Consider the following 19,762-nt stretch of genomic DNA (forward strand, 5'->3'; position numbering starts at 1 on the left):
AGAGAAACCGTAAAAGCTGTTACAAGAACACATACTAAACTTTCAAGACACCTATAGCCATTAAAAGGGGTGTAGCACAAAATCAAGGTTACTTAGAATGAGTAATTCAAAAGAAAAGAAAAATCCTTGTTAAAAGAGGTACATACAACAGCAAATACAGCATGTAACAATAAATATATATATATATATATATATATATATATATAAATACATGTAAAATAATAAGAATAAGAAACTAAGCAGTACAAGGAACTTGGTGCTCACCTAAAACAAAGCCAAGTGCGCACGGAGCATCAAAAGATGTTGATGACAAAAAAAAAAAAAAAAAAAAAAAAAAAAAAAAAAAAAAAAAAAAAAAACCTCAAAACCTTCCCCGGCCGACACCACGTTTCTGCACTTCGAGGCGTCGTGGAGTACCTTGACTCGTCAGGGCTCTCCGCACGCCTCTAAGGACATTTCTACAAGCGGGAAGGTCTCGTGGCCTCCCATCCCATCCCGGGCCTAACAGGTCTGGCACAACACCCCTGCAGACTCTGCGGCACACCAAGGCCTTCCATCTCGGCCTGATACGTGCCGCCTATGCCTGCCGGTTTTGCTTCGCCCGGCCATGGTGACTCCACTCTATCCCTTCTTTCGCTCCGACTTACCCCTCCCCGTTGGCGCTGAGCCGTGCTCCCTCAAGGGCTGCAGAAGATAGCGTCAACCTTTCCCTTTCCCTCAAGAACCACTTATCGGCTAAGGCCCTGAGTAGTCCTAAAGGGCTGCAGAAAATAGCTCCTCTTTCTCTTCACAACCACAATCCTCTCTCTCTCTCTCTCTCTGCTGCGGCGCATGCGCGCAGCCCTGCCGGCCTCTGGCGCCGACTCTGTCTTGGCTCTCGCCCGCCTCTCCCCTAACAGTGCCGACAACGGCGTTTAGCCGTTTGTCACGTAGGCAGCGTTTTCACAGCGGTTGTGTGCGGTCACACAAAGAACGCGCACAACTGTTGTTGTGCGGCGGTGGCGTTTTGCCCGCGTTCGCACCGAACGCGCGCTGCGTTGCTGACGTGTTTATAAAGAACATGCCAGCCTTTGCCGTTCCCGTAGCTATCATAAGGCCGTGGTCCCTGTGGTCACTAAATAAATGAAAACCACCGGTTAATATATATTTCTCATTTATTTGATAGTTCAAATAACCAAGTACACCATCAAATCTTAATAGTCATAATTGAAAACACATAATTCCCACCGTAGTACAGCTTCGCTGGTCTTCCATCTCCACCCCAGTGGAAGGGCTGACAATTTTTTCTTTATTCCATGCTATGGGACGTGTGGTGCCATGGAATGTTTATATTCACCCAGCACAAAGCTGGCAAGCTTATTGTCGCACAATTTTAAAACTTACTTGCTAGTAATACGCTTTCAAGCTACCCCAAAGTTTTCTAGCCTATGCGCCGAAAATCTCTTCCACTTAAAGTTTGTCAATTTCTTTTACAAGACCTTGTGCTGCCAAATAATAAACAGCAAAAAATTATACTCCTTTTAATACGGCTTGTTTCCTTCTACGACGGAATCCGCAAGCTTTTTCTCTGGTGTCATAAGCGTAAGCATTAAATATTGGCTTGCCACACATGGTAAGAAGTGTAAAGCTGCAATGACGCAGAGGCCTGTCCATAGCTTCTTCCATCACCCACAGCATACAAAAGGCCTGGCCTGCAACGAAAAAAAGAAGTAGTAGGGCCACCAGACTACTAATATTGTCGTTAAGAAAAAGTAGCGACTTGCTTACATGGAGGAAGAGTGAATTCAGTCTAATTTCGAACTCATCATAGGGTAGTAAAATTACGAAATTTATTTGGCACATAGTAACAATATTATGCTCAGGATTTGTAATGGGGGCGAGAATGCATTGCTTTTATATCACTGCAGTGAAACGGAAGGCCTCCGCAAATGCTGTATTACGCTGTATTGTACGTGTACATCTAGCCGTGTGCTGTGCCTTGGTGTCGGGGTTGGCGCTTTGCTCATTTCTGCTTACTAGTGATGCAGTTGGTCTCTTCGATTTCAGCAGCATGTCTACTATATTGTTACGTTACGGGAGTCGTATATACTGAAGATGTACATTTAAACTATTTACAAGACAGGCAACGATGTACAAACAAAATGGCTCTCGAGACCGATTTCGCCTCGACACGTCAAATAGTCGTCTTCTAACTGACACCATTCTTGGTTTCGCCGTAACAATGTAGGAGTTTCAATCTTTGCACTCCCGCACAGCCCGTCTGCGCCTAATGTCGCAAGGATACTTAAAAATTATTATAACGTGTTCACGCAAAGCGAATGCCTCAAGAACGTTTTCGTCGGAAACACCCCGTTTCTCCTATTTCTAAGAAAGCGGGTTAGCCTGCTCATATGATGTTATTTGCCTAAGTGAAACTTGGCTTTGCAACGACTTGCTGTCCAAGAATTTCTTTCCACCAGACTACACACAGTTCATAGATGTGACCGTGTGTATGATGCGCGTGTAAAATACGGTGGCGGTGTGCTAATTGCCATGCGGAACAATCTTTGCATTCGCTGGCATGCGGACCTTCACATGATACCATAAACTGTGTAGGTTGAAATTCCTGGTAAAAGCGGCAAAAATGTGTTACTCTGCGCAGCTTACCTTCCTCTAACATAAGTAACATGTAATTTTCTGAGTGCATAATTAACTTCGTTGAAGGTATTGATGTAGCACATTATTAATGCCCTTATAGCTGGCGATTTCAATGTTATGTCTATTGCTTGGGATCCCTCACGGGCGTCATCCATCTTTTTCGTCTCCTCGCTGTGATGCGCTGTTCTTTTTTATCGAATTTCTTGGATTGACGCAGTTTAATACGGTCCCAAATGCCGCTGGAAATATTTTAGGTCTGATTCTGTGTAATTTCTGTGTTGCTGAGTTTTCTGTTGCTGTTAGCACTTTAGTTCCTGTTGACCGTTGGCATGTTCCGCTCGAATTCGCAATTTTTCTGGAGGCGATTCATGTGTTCAGCGAGTCTGTTCGCTCATCTTTTTTTTTTTGCAGAACGGCGACTATCTAGGCTTTTACCACTATTTGAATGATACCGACTGGCCTAAAGTTTACAGTGCCACAGATATCAAAAAAGCGGCTAGCATGCTTACTGATAATGTAAAATGTGCCTTGAAAGCCTTCATTCCCTCCAGAGTTTCGTCATGTGCGCTATCCTATACGTGGTTTTCTAAGGAATAACGCGGTATAGTTTGTAAAAAGCTATCATAGTAACTTCAAGAAAACAGAATCATCGGGGTGGTACGAAAAATGTATTGTCTTGCGAAGCGAGGTCAAATGAGTAATGCGTAGAGACAGTGATGCATACATTAAGTTTGTCGAACAACACGTAAATACGATCCCAAATGCTTCTGGACCTATGTAAAAGGTAACAGTTCTGAGCGGACTCCGATTAATGTAATAAATCATCTTTGTCGTGGCATTCCTAGAAATTGCGACAATATGGCCAATGCATTCACGGAACATTCTGTTTTTTTTTTTAATACAGCGCATGCTCCTAGCTCTAGTGACTGGCAGTATAGCTTCAGTGGCCATTTCAACGTTTCATGTTTTTCAGTACAAGATATCACGGCCGTCATAAGTAAGTTGAACCGAAAGCATTCTCTTTCTTACGACCAAGTACCATGCTTTGTTATAAGGCTGTTCTATTTTTGTTCCTCTACTTACGCACATCTTTAATCTTGCTTTGAGTAAGAGTGATTTTCCTTTTTGTTAGAAGAATGCAATAGTTGTGCCAGTTCATAAAAGTGGCAGCATGAGCGACATCAAAGATTATCGCCCCAGGTACCTCTTGTCACCGTTTGCAAAAGTGTTTGTAACAGCTATGTTTACACATCTGTCGTTTTATTGCGATATCAATTATATAGACACTCCAAGCGGATTTCTACCGTCGCCGTCGCCATGAGATTCCGTATAGATCCAAGGGCGATAAAATTGTCGCCGCCCGCTCTATGTTGTATGCGCGCGTGAAAGCACGCGAGGGACGCGCGCTTTCACGGGGAGCGAACGCACGGCGGAGAGCAAGCGCGACGTCTTCCGTTGCGCGAAACGCCGTGGGGCAATGGGAGAGAGGTGGGCGGGCGACATTGTGCTTCTTCAGTGTTGAAGAAGCAACATCCATTTTTATTGCGATAGCAATTATATGGACACTGCTCCGCCCGACGACCGAGCGCACGAAGCCGCTGCAACTCTTTATACAAATCCATGTGCTTCGACGAAACCGTGACCGTGCTCGTGGAGTCTCGCATTGCACACTTGATTGTTTCCTCTAATTCAGAGGACAAGCCCTCTCGACAAGCATGTAGTCCAATGAATTAATCGAATGGTTTTCCATGGGAAGGATCTGGACATCCCTTTGATGAGAAGGTACGTGGGAATGCGATCCCTCCCGTGTGTCTCGGTATGCAAAAACCATTTAACACATCTTGTGAAACAGCTGGAGACAAAAGCTAGGCCAAGAAAGTTGCCATAATTTACGCCTCGTATAAACGTTGGGTTGCCGTCATTCAGGCGTGAAAGGCCGTCGTTGCAGGCGAAGTGTGCTTTGTCCTCTTGCATTTGCCGTTGTGCTTTTCCATGCTATATGATGGGCATTAAAATCTCCGATGGTGAGATTTGGAGCATAAGACACCGACAAGATGTTCGTTAAGGTTTTGGAATCAAAATTACTTGAAGGCGATATATAAACGCCTACAAGTGTAAACAGGAGTTTGCCATTTTTTATTGTTAGGCAAACATTGATAGTCACCGTGAGGCGGAATCGGCTGGCGAACATAGGTGAGTTCTTGACAAATAAAAACGATGATTTTGCTGCATGCACCAGTTGTGGACATAACAGCTTCGTATTCCGATAATCTGATTTATTTTGACACGGTAGGCTCATATACGACAATAATTGGAAACAAATTAGCATATATATATATATATATATATATATATATATATATATATATACTGAAGAAAGTCTGAAAGGCGTGACTTTACTCCTCTTGCGTTCCACTGGATGATTGACGCTGATTTGACTTCTTCTCGAAAGGATGGGGGATGTTTTGCCTTGTCTCTATTCGAGAGATTCAAGCACTGGGCTTAAGGCGTCCAGTACTTTCAGTGCACTTCAAGCAGACGTGGTTCCAAGGTTCGACGAAATCAGTCGAATGGTATCTATGAGGGGACGGAGCATTGAAAACTGGTTGAAATCAAGTCAGGTTGGAATGTTTTCTGTGCTGCTTATCAGCTTGCTTACGGGTCTATCAGAATTCCTGAATTGACTGAATGCCCTTCTGAACATAAGCTCAACTTAATCCTTGGTGGTGACGTTAACATCGAATTTTCATTTTCGTCCAAGGTAAATGAATTTAAAGAAATCTTGAATTGTTATGGTTATCGAAGTACGAACGCCGTACAGAAACCAATGTCAATTGATGAGTTCACTACCAACATTGTCTCAGAATCCTTATAGTCCTGTGTAAATTGTGCCCAGCTTAGTGATCACTTTCTCACAGTCTTTCTGTTGATTGCCTGAATCCACTTAGTCATCTAAAAGCCTCGCTTGAAACATATCAATGCATAAACTCTGATACGCTTGAGCATTTTGAATATAGCCTGAGCAGCACGGATAGGAATCATGATCTTGAAATCGCTAACCCTGACGAATCGTACTACACTTGTATTGATACATTAGGCATAGAGTATGATGCATGTTTTCCGTACAAGCTTTAAAATAGGCCCTGAAGATTATGTATGCCAAGGACTGATGTAAAATGCCTACGAATGATAGACAAAAAGAACGACCTTGATCGCAGTTTCATTCATACCAAGTGCATCAACGACCTTTCAGAATTTAGACGGTATCAGAATAAAGTAACCTCATTTTTGCGCCAGAAGGAAAAGCAATATATGGGGAGATGGCTTAATTGTGATATGTATACGATGACGCGTAGCGGTTTCTTGGAAAAAATTGCTGGCCCTCCCGTAATCGAGAGTAGAAGAAGCATAACGAAGCCCGGGTAACCCGCTTATCCGGGAAGAAGACCTGATAACGGCTATGGCTTTTAGCTCAAGGTCACTTGAAGGTCGCCGACAACGGGAGCTAAGAGCATTTCCTGCTTAAAACATTAGTCATATGTATTTTCGATCGGAAAGCAATCTTAGGTAATGCATATGCAATCACAACTATTAACGAGAAATCATCTGGATATGCAGTAGCACATATTTATGATCCTTTGCTTCATTAGTTAACCGTGTTCATGATCCCAATTGTACAAAGACCTTGTATCGTTTACTCTTGAAAGTGCGCTTCTGCTGTCCACGGATGCTGCCAAAAATCGTGGTTGTTTCTTGCCTCTTCGAATTAGCAAGTACAAGGACATAAATGGCTTAAAAAATCTGCCCATAAGGTACATAATTAAATAAATAAGCTCACTACTAGAGCATAGTTTTACTTATGTATAGCGAAAGATGTATTATCCAAGAATATGCAAATTGCAAAGCTGACTGTTCTTCACAAAAGTGGTGACCATAGGAACAAACTGTCGACCCACTGCAACTTACCTCCCTTTGCAAGTTCTGTGAAGAACTTCGTCACACACAAAAAAGAATAACCTTTTTTTGACAAGCATAGCCTAATTTTATTAACTTTTAACTTAATAACGGACACTGTTCTTCTTTATCATAAGCGAAGAACGCTTACCGTCTTTGAACGCAGAGAACTTACGCGCGAAATTTTTGCAGATTACTTTCTTAGGCGTTCAGCCGCATAAACCACTTAACAGACATAACTTTCTGAATCTGACTTTACGTATTCTGTGCCGTTTTTCTCTCAATATTTAGGTCATATCCTCTCCCACACTACCAAGAAGTGGTAATAAGTAATCATTACCTGAACCGAAACGAATTGCTGCTGGTGTACCCCAACGGAATATTTGGAGTCATTGCTGTTTCTTCTATACAATAACGACCTTGTCTCTATTGAGTGCTCTACTACTTATATAATTTATGATGACGACAGCAGTTTATTTATTAGTGCATTATTGTGTTCGAACTTCAAAAAATACTAGGAATGCTCTAATATATTACTGAACAGTAAGCCCTTATGTGATTGATTACTAGTAAATTTTCATAAAACCAAAGCCGGCAATTTTCAGACCGCGTAATAAGATAACGTTAGTACAAGTCTCGCACTAAAAACTGGCTTCTTCGCTTTACAAGTTGTTCCTGTTGTAAAAAATTTAAGGAACATTTAGCTTTGGAAAACCTGTGCAAATGATTACCGACAAGGTGTCAAAACCATCGTGCACATTATCAAGATAGCCATAAGCCCAGCCTGAACACAATGAATATATTTCATATTCTTCTCTGTTTCATTAGTTACAGCTTCTTAGGTTGTGGCACTACCATTTTTACTAACACGAGACAACAGCACGTAATTCAGAAGAGTGTTATTAGTCATATTCTGTTTTTTAAAGACAATCGTCTTTCTTGGGCTACCTAAACGCGAAAAACTTTGTTACTGATTCAACCGCCCGGCCAAAACCAAGCTTGAGGAGAGGAGGTGCAGAAAGAGAAAGAAAAAGATCAAAAGTAATAAATAAATAAACTTTCTTGGGGAGGTGGGGTTCGAACCAGGGTACCCACGGTCCGAAGGCGAGCGTCATAACTGAAATTTGTTTTGCTATTACGGCCTGTAATGCCCAAGTATCTGCAGGGGGCGCAGACGTCTAGTCAAACTTTAGCATAGACTTTTTGCCTGCGCCGCTCGACATCCCTGTTGTCTTCAATGATTTGAATTTGATGATCTGATGTTCAAGAATTTGAATGTACAGCCACCCAAACCTTTAACAGGCATGCGCGAGCAGCGACTTTCTGTGCGCTAACACCTTAAATTGAGAACACACTTACAAATGACTATGCTATCGTCACGAGCTTTGTGGGCATAGTCAGATATCATAGTCATTTGTAAGTGTGTTCCTAATTTAAGGTGCTGCTGCACCGAAAGTTGCTGCTCGCGCATACTAGTTAAAGATTTGGATGGCTGTAAATGCAAGTTCTTCGTTATTTGAATTGAGGTGTCCGCTGAGGGCATGGGCTCTAGGAAGGCACATGTTTAGTGGTTCTGCTTGCGTCACTTCTTGTCTGGATTTTCTGCGCATTACTAATTTGAGGGTCAAATGTTTCTGTGGTATTTATAAAGCTTCAAGTAAAATAGAGGAAGAGCGCAACTATCTGTCCTATTACTTAAAAACATGGTACGAAAGAAATGGTGTGTTGTTTTTTTTTGGAAAGAAGAAAGCATTGAAGAGAAAAAGAGTATGTTACGGAAACACTTAGGCCACTTTAGGAGCTGACGAAAAACATGTACAAGGTGGCATAATGATATAGTAACACGTATGAAGCTTGCACAGGTTAGGTGACCATTTGCTGCAGTTGTCATACAAAGTGCTGTACTGAACGAACTTCATCATTTTACATAACTGGGGCCCCCTGTTCTAATAGTAGATTTGGAGTTTCATTTTTCGCGCCCTTCATCATTGCTTGTGACGGTGCTTATTGGCTTGTTTTTGCTAGAACTGGGTGATCTGAATGACATGTGGTAAGGAGAGAATAGAAAATGAAATGGAACACTTGAAAATAGTGCCGCTGTCCCTTTTTTTAGTTACGTAATATTGTAATATTGTTGATTTTAAGGAAATACTGGTTTCTTGGTTTTGTTAGGATGAATAAGCGCATATAAGTTAGTTTCCTACTTCCCAAAGAAGGACCCTGCCCACCCGTGCGTTGTTTATCTCAATTTATTATTTGAAATTAATTGTACGATGGGTAAATATTGCACTACCTTTGCCTCCAATGAATCCTGTAATCAAACACTTGGGATCACTGAAGAGCACTGGATAATAAAAGTCGTGGGTAAAAAATCTAGAAGGAATATATCCTGCACAGAGAACAAGAAAATAAAAATTCCAGAGTCAGTTTTAATTTTATACAGCTATGCACATCACAGCTAGCACTGATCTACACAGATTTCCGTATTCTACTATTAATTGGGTGCACATACTGTTTCGAACACACATGTTTGCTGGTGTCAACAAATCATTCCTTTTAGACAAATGAAAGCATGAGGGTAAATAGCCCGGGGCTAGAACATATTACACCTTTTGATTTGGTGGGGTCTGTTACAGTAAAGTATGAGGACATTGAGAAAAATAGTTACTAAGAGGCAATACGTTCGTATGGTACGGCGCCAAGGAGTATTGATCTACGAATAGGGCTACCTCCTTACACTACCGAACGCATAGCAACACGATGAGAAAAATCACTCGGTACTTTAGTTTCGAACAGAGAAGCCCACATCTTGTGTGAGTGCTCTATTCCAGGATTGCGCTTAATTGTCCACCAGAAAAAGTTTCCGTGTAACCGCACTCTCTCACTTCAAAAATGGCTTGGCTTGTCACAATAAGGGCAGCTTCAGAGAATTCAAAATTCCCTTGTTTCGGTGACTGAGACTTAACCTCAAAATGACCATCCATGCAATGAACACTGCCAGCTGGGGCGTTAAAGTCTGCGTTAATGTCTGCGTTAAAGCTTTACAGTCCTAGTCACAATATCGTCCAAGCGGGAAACCTACTTCGTTGCATCGAAAATGTGAAATCTGCTTTCTTGGTTTAATTTAAAGAAAAAAAATCTGTTGCCGTGCAAGAGCACAGAATTAGTCAAGGTGACTTAGGCTTATGGTTGCAGGCACTGAAAGTGATGAAAACGAATAAAATGACGTAAACATATAGGCGCAGACTACATGTAAAATTATATTAGAAGGCCTATTCACCTGTATTGGATTGAGCCTTGCCATTCAAGATACTATTTAATTGGGAGCCTTCTCTTTAGAACATTGTATGAAATTTTGCAACTAAATCAGAATGTCTCCCTAGCTATATTACTAAATCATTTTCATTTTACTTTGGATCCATTGAAAATTTATCATTTGTGCTTCTATTTAAATTTCACTAATTATTTTGCTCACCCATGCACGTATTGGCAAATCTCCCATAGTAGGGTTCAGCCGCTTATAACGAGAAATCAATCGAACTGCCAACCTTTTAGAAGGCTGGTAGTTTGGTTCACTTTTAGAAGAGCAGAGAGTTCGGCGGAGAATTCGTTGAGATTTATGCCTGAGGTCTAGGCAAGGGACAACCGCGCGAAAGCAATACACAGATGCTGGTGTTTAGCTTCGCTTCGTTATCATCCCGTGCGGTACCTCAAAGAATATATGTTCACCTATGTAGCACGTTCGCTTTTTTTAGCTGCTTCATCAAAAGCAATAAACATTTGTTCAGTTACGTTTTAAATAAAAGCAGTCTAGCTGGCAAAACCGTATGTGTTTGCAGGGGTACATCTTGTGGGAAATCCGAAATACATCGAATTTTTTTTATCCATGACATTTGCTCACAGAACTCCAGCTTCAGACCGGAATTAATCACACAGGCCCCGCAATTTTCGCATTGCACGGATCGGGAACACAAGGTTGGTGTTCATTATTCTCTACGAGTTGGCATTTACATTCCTTTCTATCGAAAACCAGATGTAACTGGAGCAGCCCTCTTCGCATTTCACCAACATTGTAGATTTATCATCCTTCAAAGAATGTGGTAGCAAATACTTATTTTTACAATCTACGTGACCTGCGAAACTGTTTGGTGCACTGACGTAACTCGACTATATGCTTACATACCTGCATATTTTTCTGGTTATTGATTTTCTTTTTGAGGATTGTTTCTTGTTCTTGTACCCACCACCCTCTCTAACGTCCTTTTGGGCCCCCGGAGTATTGTTTTAAGTTAAATAAAAAAATAAAATAATTCTACGGTAGGTTGTATCCAGTAATGCGTACACCAAAAACTCATTTTTATTACTCTGAAATGTATTCTCCTACGCTCTCACCTAAAGGCTAAAATGAGTTGCCGCAGAATGCACAGACGCAGCTAAGAGAAAGCGTAAGACGACCCAGTTTGTGGCCTCAAGTGTAGAAATATTTTACAGATAGCGTTCGATCCCGCGGGAAAAAAATTATGTTTACACGCTACACGCAAACCCTGATGTACTTGACCCACTACTATGCAGCTTACCAGAGCTCCAATTGTATACCCGCTGGGGTTGTATGAATATTTTAGGCTGTGAATATTCCGCCAGTACTGGAGTAAGCTTCAAGGAGACGTTGCTGAAAGGTAAAGTGTTGTTTTATTTTGCTGCAATTTCACTACACATTAAATTGCTTTCATTACTCAAAACCAGAAATTCACTCCTTTTACATGTTTTTATATATATATATCTTATGCTACTTGGTAAATAATTTCGGGGTGCCGATAATCTAAATGTTTACACACCATCTGAAAGCGTTGAAGACAGGGCTAACCACACCTAACCTAAGGCACCAATCATGCCTATTTAGGAATTGCGAAAATGGCACCTCCCAAGGGTATAAAACAGGGTAGAAGAACTACATTAGTTTTTTTTTTCAGCGAGAAATATGCAATTGTTGAAGTGGAAAGTAATGCAGCAGAAACGTTTGTCTTGGAACACAAAAGTGTGCTCAGCTTTTCTTGGATAACATTTTTAGCGCGAACTGAAGAATGACAGAAAGAAGGCGGTGACAACAGAATGCGCTAATTTCAACAATTTCATGCACAGTAGTGGCACATCTGATCATTATGTCAGACGAGGCGACTAAAAATTAGGCTTGATGTCCTCAGCAGACGAACGAGATAGAAGCGAAACGGCACGTTGCGCGAAACTCGCACGCAGTTTCAATCCAGCTGAAATGCTGCTCAAATCCAGCGCTCAATGTAGCTCCAATTCTGCTGAAGTCCTGCGTTTCTCTAGTTCAAATCCAGCGCTAATGCATCTCCACTAACGTGAAACCTAGAAAGGTGCGAAGCAGTGATGCGCCGGTGCTGGAGTAGCGCTGGAGGGAGAAGCTTGTGGGGTGGTGGCGCTCTCTTGCGCTGCGCTGGTACCAGTCTGGTGTTGCGGAACCCATTTCAACAAGTTTCTGGTAATGAATGCGCTTAATCATTGATTATTGCTGTCGTTAAAATTTTTCAGAATCATGTTAGTTTCTTTTGAATAGGTTTTGATCAACTGTGCGCTTGTTTTGACCCTGTATTGAGCACTTTTTTGTGAGCGTGATCACGACGGACGCTGCTGACAGCCAGGGCCCCTAAGGTGCTTCGCACTTAACCTTTCAAACGCCACTATAACCAGTTGATTTAAAACTTCCTGTCACCACATTTCTGGCCTCTTAATATTCATATAAAGTTCACAGGTGCAGAAAGGATTAAGAATTTTTCAATCCGTTGGTGAGTTTTGTAAAGTTTAATGAGTGTGGACTCCACGCGAAAAATCACTACAGCTCCATCAAGTATGAGCACATCAGCTATTTCGTGCTTTGACAATCTTGAAAGGCACTTATCCATCCACCTGAAAATTATTCCTGGGGCATGCCATTGTGAAAAAAACGGGCAAGTTTGCACTCGGTCGTACAAAGCTTAGGCAAAGCGAAACTGTCGATCCTGTCGAAGTCTTAGTAGCTGCAACTGCTAGGTATTAACTTGGTTACTGCTAGGTCTTAACTTGGTTTAACTTGACTACGCATGCACGTAAGGTATTCTGGAGCGATCATTTTCATAGGTACCTTCCTTTTCACGAAATCTCGCGTGACCAGCGCTGGACGCGTCGGCGTCTACGAGCGACAAAATTCCTGGCATGCCACAAACGCAGCCAGGCTAATCAAGGTTGGCACAGTGCCAAGCACGCTGTTGCTTGCGACGCCGAACGCGTTGGAGGCTAGCTGCTCGATATCTAACGAAAGTTGACACGACTAGGCGCAGCCCGTTTTATTGCGATAGCAAGTATATGGACACTTCAACCGCATTTCTGCCGTTGGCGTCGCCGTCGCCGTGAGGTTCCCTATAGACAAAATCTTCGCCGCGCGCCGTATGCCCGAGCGGAAGAGTGCGGGGACGCGCCCTATCACGGAGACCGAACGCACTCAATCTCCCACGCGCAAGCAAGGAAGCTGGAAGCCAGCGCCGGAGAAAGCGGGGGGGGGGGGGGGCGCACTTCCACTCTGCCAACAACCGCGCTCGTCGCTCGCCTGCACCGTCTCTTATCTCCACACGGCTCTGACCTTTATGCGCCGTGCATTCGCCGCTCAGTTTCCGTTGAAGCGATAGACCGCACGTACCTTCGCCGCTGCGGCGTTTGCGCTTGCTGCCAGCGTTTTGACAGTCATTGACTGCAGTCATTCAGTGTGATTTATTCATGTTTGTTTGTGCGCGCTCACACCACGCTTGTTCATTCACTTAGTAATAGTCGGGCCACATTTTCCAACGCACGCTACACATGCAATGCTGCCCGGATCGGCCGTGCAGTGCTACAGGTGTGTCCCTTCGCACGCGCTGCCCACGGGAAGCGCTTCTCATCAACACCACCGTTTCACACGCGCCTTCTCGTGGTCATCGAGTCTCTCTTCATGTCGGTATACTTACGCCGCAGCACACCTGCTTACCTAATCAGCTCATGTTTACTACAATTCATATTGCTACCAAAGCCGCTCACCTTACTTCGTATGACATTGCTGTGTTGCTATCGCATTTATTGCTTCGCCCTTAGGGCGAAACTGTGACATTTTTATGCCAAACTGTGAGGCCAAGCACATGCACACTGGGCGAAAGCTATGCACAGTGTATGGGCGGCTCGCAGCAGACGACACGTCGGGATGATGTCACGGCGCGTGCGCAGTAGCGCGCAGCTAGCGGGTGCTCGGTGGAGCCGGGTCTGTGTCGGGCGAAGCGAGCGCGCACCTGCGCCGGCGGTTACTAGGCAACGCGAGGTGACGTCATCGCTACTGCTTCAGCGCATGCACGGCTAGGCGGCGTGGGGTCAGGTGGTGCGCAGCTGTGGCTTGGTTGTTGCTCGACAATGGCGCGGAGTTTTCTGCGCACTTCGGACGTTCCTCCTCGAGCTTTAACAGCGAAGCTGTTCAAGCAATGAAAGAAGTGAACCCGCTACATACAACATACTGACACCGAGCAAAAGCAACGAACCATCTACCTTCCCACTCATTTTGCTAAAACCATTTTGCAAATTTTATTCAAAATTGAAGCACAGTTCCATTCATAAGTGTTTCGGGATATATGCTAAATATTTTAAATAGGACTACTTTCATCAATGTTTTGCTGTTAATGCAGTATCTTCGCGTACACAATTGTGTACATAGCGTCTTAAAGGGTTTAAAAGGCGTCATCATGCTGAGTGGCCATTCAAAACGCTGTCGCCACAATCTTGCGTCAAAAAATTGCACATCACAATCCGCAAGTACTACGGAAGTTTCGTTAAGAGATACACGTATTTCCTTTTATTGCGATAGTAATTATATGGGCACTGGAAGTGCATTTCTGCCGTCGCCGTGAGATTCCGTATAAAGTCCAAGGGGGATAAAATTGTCTCCGCACGCCATATACTGTATGTGCGAGTGAAAGCATGCGACGGTAAGCCGGAAATCGGGGCGCGCGCACGCAAGGGCGTGAAGCAGGATGGAAGCGCGCAGTCTTCTAGTCGTGCACAACGCCCCGGAGGGAACGTAGGAAGGTGGAGAGACCGCGCTTTACTGCCGCCGCGCGCTCCCGCTGGGCCGGAATCCTCCCGGGATAGGGGGGGGGGGGGAGGGAGGGGGCGTCCAGCATTGCAAGTGGCCGCCCGCGCGGCTGTATCTTGAAAGTTATCTGCGGCGGGGGCAGAGTCCGCCCTTCCTGTGTTTTCGCGGCTAAGATCACGTTTAAGCGAGCGCCGGCACGACGCTCAATTCGCTCGCTGCTGCTGCCGCGCTGACTCACTGCAGCGTTTTGACGCCGAGTTTCCGTGTTCATCGAGTGAGATGCGTACATGTTTGTTTGTGCGCATGAGACCATGCTTGTTGATTTAGTTAGTGTGCCTATGTTTAAAAAGTTACACAGCCAATAAAACTACTGTCCTTACTTTGTATAACTGTCCACGAATTTGCTATCGCAATCAATGCTTCTCCTTTCAATGAAAACTACGACTTTCTTTTATAATGTACGCCTCGATCAACTCTCGTGTACGGCGGTCCCTATCACGATATAAAATCTTAGTTTTTGCTAGAAGCGTTAGGCATACCCTGTTTGTCTCTTTTTCACAAGTCCTGCAGTGTTCTGCTACGTGGGAATACTCCTCAGATGACTGTTTCTTAAAATGTACTTTTAAACAGATATTAATGCATCGTCACCTCTGCCTAATGCATCGTCACATAAACAGAGCCGCAGGAGAATGGGGATTAATAAACCATAGCGTGTCCTGTCCACTTATACTTCTGTTGTCCGTGTTTTTTATAGCGCAGGATCCCCTTTTACAACTTGTATAAAGCACACTGACACGTTCGCAGAATGTGAGAATGGGCGTTCTTTATAAAGTTGCTTTTAGTTGCGGTCGCTTTTCTGTAAGACCGAAATATCAGGGCCCAAAAGCTGTTACGCTAATCAGAAATTCATTGAGCATAAGCATTTGTGGAATAGTGTACCACCGTCTCTTTTCTTTTTTTGCACCGTCGCGATTGCAGCTGTAGTCCAAAATTTGCAGACAGTGCACTTTTTGTTTTTCAATTAAACGAGCGAGGAAACTTGCCTGATGGTCGAGGCTTTGCATACTAATAACAGCGGTACCGCGTTAATAGCCCTTGATAAAACTTCACAGCCCTTGATAATCTTGCACAAACGGAAATTGTCATGCCTAAACAATTATCTTTGCGAGTGCCCGCATGTGCCCATGATGAACCAGTTGACGCGGACATCCCTTGAGAATATTGAGATAAGTTTGGCTTCATCTTGCTTTTCCGCCAGTTTGCTATATATTTAGGTTGATAGTAGGCGTTGCCTCTTCGTCTATCCTTGCGTCCATATTCCAATTCATGCCTCTCGGAACCTCTACAATTTGCACGCACAATGTTTTCTGGCAACTCCTAAAGCGCAAACAACTTCAGGATAAAATAGCACAATATTCAGGGCAGAAATAAAGATCAAACAACACGGCTGCTCTCTATCGTATCTATTGTCTATTTTATTCTATACAATGCTAATCAACTAGCCAGAACTTCTACGTTACTGAAGCTATGCGCTATCCGTCAACACGGATTCATAGAAATATCGGACTGGTGGTAATATCACACCAACAACACAATGGACCCATTACAAATAATGCTGACGCTTTCTACACCCTCCTAATGTCTCGCACATATCTCCTGCCTGCATATTCAATGTGAACAATTAAAAAAAAACTAAACAAGGTTGTTTGCCACCTCCAATTAAAACTAATATTTCAAATCAGTATACCCCGAAAGAAATGGTGGTAAAGCAAGATTATGGTTCTAGAAACCAATTTCCCACATTTTTTCCCCCTCGTTTAGGCCACAAGGTCGACGAACGCCCTAAAATTATAGATTATTTGAATAAAACAGGTCGAATTGAATAAGCATTTTGGTGCAACAGACAGGGTGTCCCAGCTAAAGGAAACGAATGTTTTAAACACGACGGAGTGTGGGGCAACACAAACTCAGTGTTGTTGTGAATAGTGCGGCCTATTCAGTGGAATTTTCGTTGTGCAAGGTCATTTAATTAGTATAAATCATTACCTAACATTGTAAATATTGGCTTCACCAATAAAGTGTCGATACGAAAGTCGCAGACCACATTTTAAAACAGCCATCTGGAGTGCTTGCAAGTAAATACGTTGATGAAGTCTCTTGTACTTGCCTTGCAAGGAAGTCCGCCAAATACAAAAACAAGCGCGTGATAGCACTACTATTTAAACGCTTCCAGACGACCGATCAAGAAACGAAATCCGCTTGTCTCTGCAGCGCTGCCCGGGACGCGCTTGGCGTTTCTGGTGGCCGCAAGATTTCGCGCCAGCAACTCTCCCTAGTAAGATGTGATCGCTAACGAATAGAAGAACATGACAATTGCATTTTCCTTCCCGATTGAAGACTTCTTCAGACAAAATTTACTCAAGCCCGAGCTCTCTTTGTTATTTCCTTGTGCATTCCATCTTCGTTCCACAGTCAAGCGAATACAATTTTTATGCCACGTCACGTCGAAGCGCGACACACCTTTATTACAGCCGCTCACTCTCTGTGCCCGATCAGGATCGATCGCCTAATCGCTATGATCGGTCGTGTGGGGGTGCTGAAGTTGTGGCGCTATCATGCGGTTGTTCTCGTATTTCGCGGGCTTTCTTTAAAGACAACTGCGAGAAGCTCCATCAATGGTATTTAGTTGCAAATATTTCAGTCGGCTATCTTTAAATGTGATCTACAACTTTCATATTGGCAGTTTCTTGTTGAAGCCAATATTCAAAAAGGTGGGCAATTAGTTTGTATTATTTAATTGACTTTGCAAAACGAAAAAAAAAAACAAATACTGCTGACTAGGTCATGCAATCCTGGACACCACTGACTTCATTTCAACCCAACTAGAACACTCCGTCGTTTTAAAAACCTTGTTACGTTTATCTGGGATACCCTGCGTATTCATAAATTTAATTCAGGGGCGGAATTCACTATGCTGCGCCGTTCTTAGGCACTTTCTTAGCGAAAAAAATCACATCATCTCACCCTACGGGCAACCATGGTGGGATGCGAAAGCATCGCGGGGGGTGCGCATCGAGTTTCCGTTTCGTTTCACTTGGCGACACAACCCAATGAAAGCTAAGGGTGAAAGAATGTATTGAGAAGAAAGGAGACGTTTGTACGGGTCCGTTGCGTCTTTATTTAGAGATCGTACGTGATTCCTAGCGTCGGTGCGCGCGGTATCTTGAAGACGATCCCGAAGTTCGGGGTCCGCTTGCCGACGCTGACGTTTAGGTTCGGCTTCCCGAGCCTTCCTCTGCTCCGTGGTGGTGGCGCTGCCGCTGCAACTAGCGCCAAGTTGGTGTTGTTCATGGCGTTTCGCACATCGTTGCACAGAGAGAGAATCACTGAAGCACAGCGAACGCGCGCTTTATACTGCGCCGCGACACTTGCGCCGCCTACCGGCGTACCCTTAGAGAGAGCGGGAGAGAGTGAGAAGAGAGTTATATGCAATGATTTGCTGCGCTGCGCCTGTGGCGGAGAGGGGGAGAGGGGAGGAGGAGAGCACACACCTGCGTAGGAGGAGAATGATGGAGAGTTGCGCATGCGCAGTATGGGTGCGGAGTCTGCGGACGCCGCTGAAGGCACACTGCCCCGAGCATAAGATGCTCTCGCATCTAGAAGTTCTTGCGCTAAGATAAGCGTGCCACCGAAGTGGCAGCGCAGTTAACTTACAGGCATCGTACGAGAGCGAGGAGAAAGCATAGCTCGGATTAAACGACAAGTAATGAAAGAAGCGCGATTGCCTGATATCACGATTGTACATCACGCGCCTGTAGTTGAGGCTATGCTCTCCGGACAAATCACTGCACAGCCCTATTCGACAGCTTCCTTTTCCGGGCGTATGCTACAGCGCCGACAAGCTCAACCGCGCTCGCCCGTTCACCGCACCGCCGTCAAGTGAATTGCGGTGAAAGTGTTACGCATTCTGCCCACATTTCTGCGAGAGACGAGACTGCTGGACAAATGGCGACATATTTGGTGTAGAAAGAAACGCTCAGTCGGAACAATTGGCCGCCAGGTCTGCCAGGCTCACTCAGCTGTATACATCCCCACTACCACCCCTATATTATAAAGCTACTAAGTCTTTATTTTAATATTATTTAAGAATTAAAAAGAAAAGTTGCATAATATATGGTTCGTATGGCCTCAAGGCAAAGGACCCATCACTCGTACGTTCATCGGTATGGTACATGAACAAGCCGCACACTGTTGCAGGTGCGGTTCTAATGCCGCGCATAGGGTACCTATTATCAGCTACCTCGCCGAGCACATACCACCTAAGGGACGACTGCTCGACGACGTTGTCAAGCGCCAACCGACGACGAAGCGCGCGCCGCCTTCGCATAGGATCACTGTCGAGGGGATGGAGAGCTATTAAAGTAGCCCTAAAAAGAAATGCAGAAAGAAGCCGTGACTATCAATACCCCCAGATTATGACAGAAAACTTCACTATACGCAACATCCACACCTACAATCTTCGCTGCCTATCAACACTTTGACATCGTATCAGCGTCCATCGCTTCTTCTTAGCTTCTCCTCAGCTGATAAAACACGATGATGCCTCGTTCCAGGTCAAGACTTTGTTCTTGCCGGTTCAGGTGACCGGCATTCTGACAGTGGCGAAATGCACAAAGGCGCGTACAAATCAATTTTGGAGATCGGTAATAAATACTAGGTTTGCGATGTCAGGGCCTCGAGCCCTTAATTACATCGTCTGTCATAGCCCAAGTGGCCCCTCATAGAAGCCAAGGCTAATCAGTCAACATCGCCACGATGCTATGTGCCAATATTGCCATAAATTTTCAAGTTCACGTCAGAATACTGCACAGCACCATACTCGAAGCACATAGTGGTTCAACATTCTAGCTGGTTTCGGATCAAATCGGTTCGACTCGTCGATCTTGCGACACTGACGTACTTTGTTCAGAGCAGTCACTGCACATATAGTGCAATACCAAGGTGGTATGGTATGTGCCGTTTGGGTGGTATCCAAGCGGGGCCTCGGTACAATATCGCGCCCAG

At 44.1% G+C, this 19,762-nt stretch overlaps 1 long non-coding RNA gene across 1 annotated transcript; it reads right to left on the bottom strand.

Moving 5' to 3' along the window:
• Window positions 1–1,191: 1,191 nt before the first annotated feature.
• Window positions 1,192–11,350, bottom strand: LOC119457385 (uncharacterized). The gene is made up of 3 exons (XR_005193230.2): window positions 11,169–11,350; window positions 8,885–8,980; window positions 1,192–1,691 (listed from the first exon to the last, which is right to left on the bottom strand). It is a non-coding gene; the product is annotated as an uncharacterized LOC119457385 (long non-coding RNA).
• Window positions 11,351–19,762: the final 8,412 nt, after the last annotated feature.

The sequence above is a fragment of the Dermacentor silvarum genome, chromosome 7, assembly GCF_013339745.2.
Source record: "Dermacentor silvarum isolate Dsil-2018 chromosome 7, BIME_Dsil_1.4, whole genome shotgun sequence".
In the NCBI taxonomy this organism is placed as follows: Eukaryota; Metazoa; Arthropoda; class Arachnida; order Ixodida; family Ixodidae; genus Dermacentor; species Dermacentor silvarum.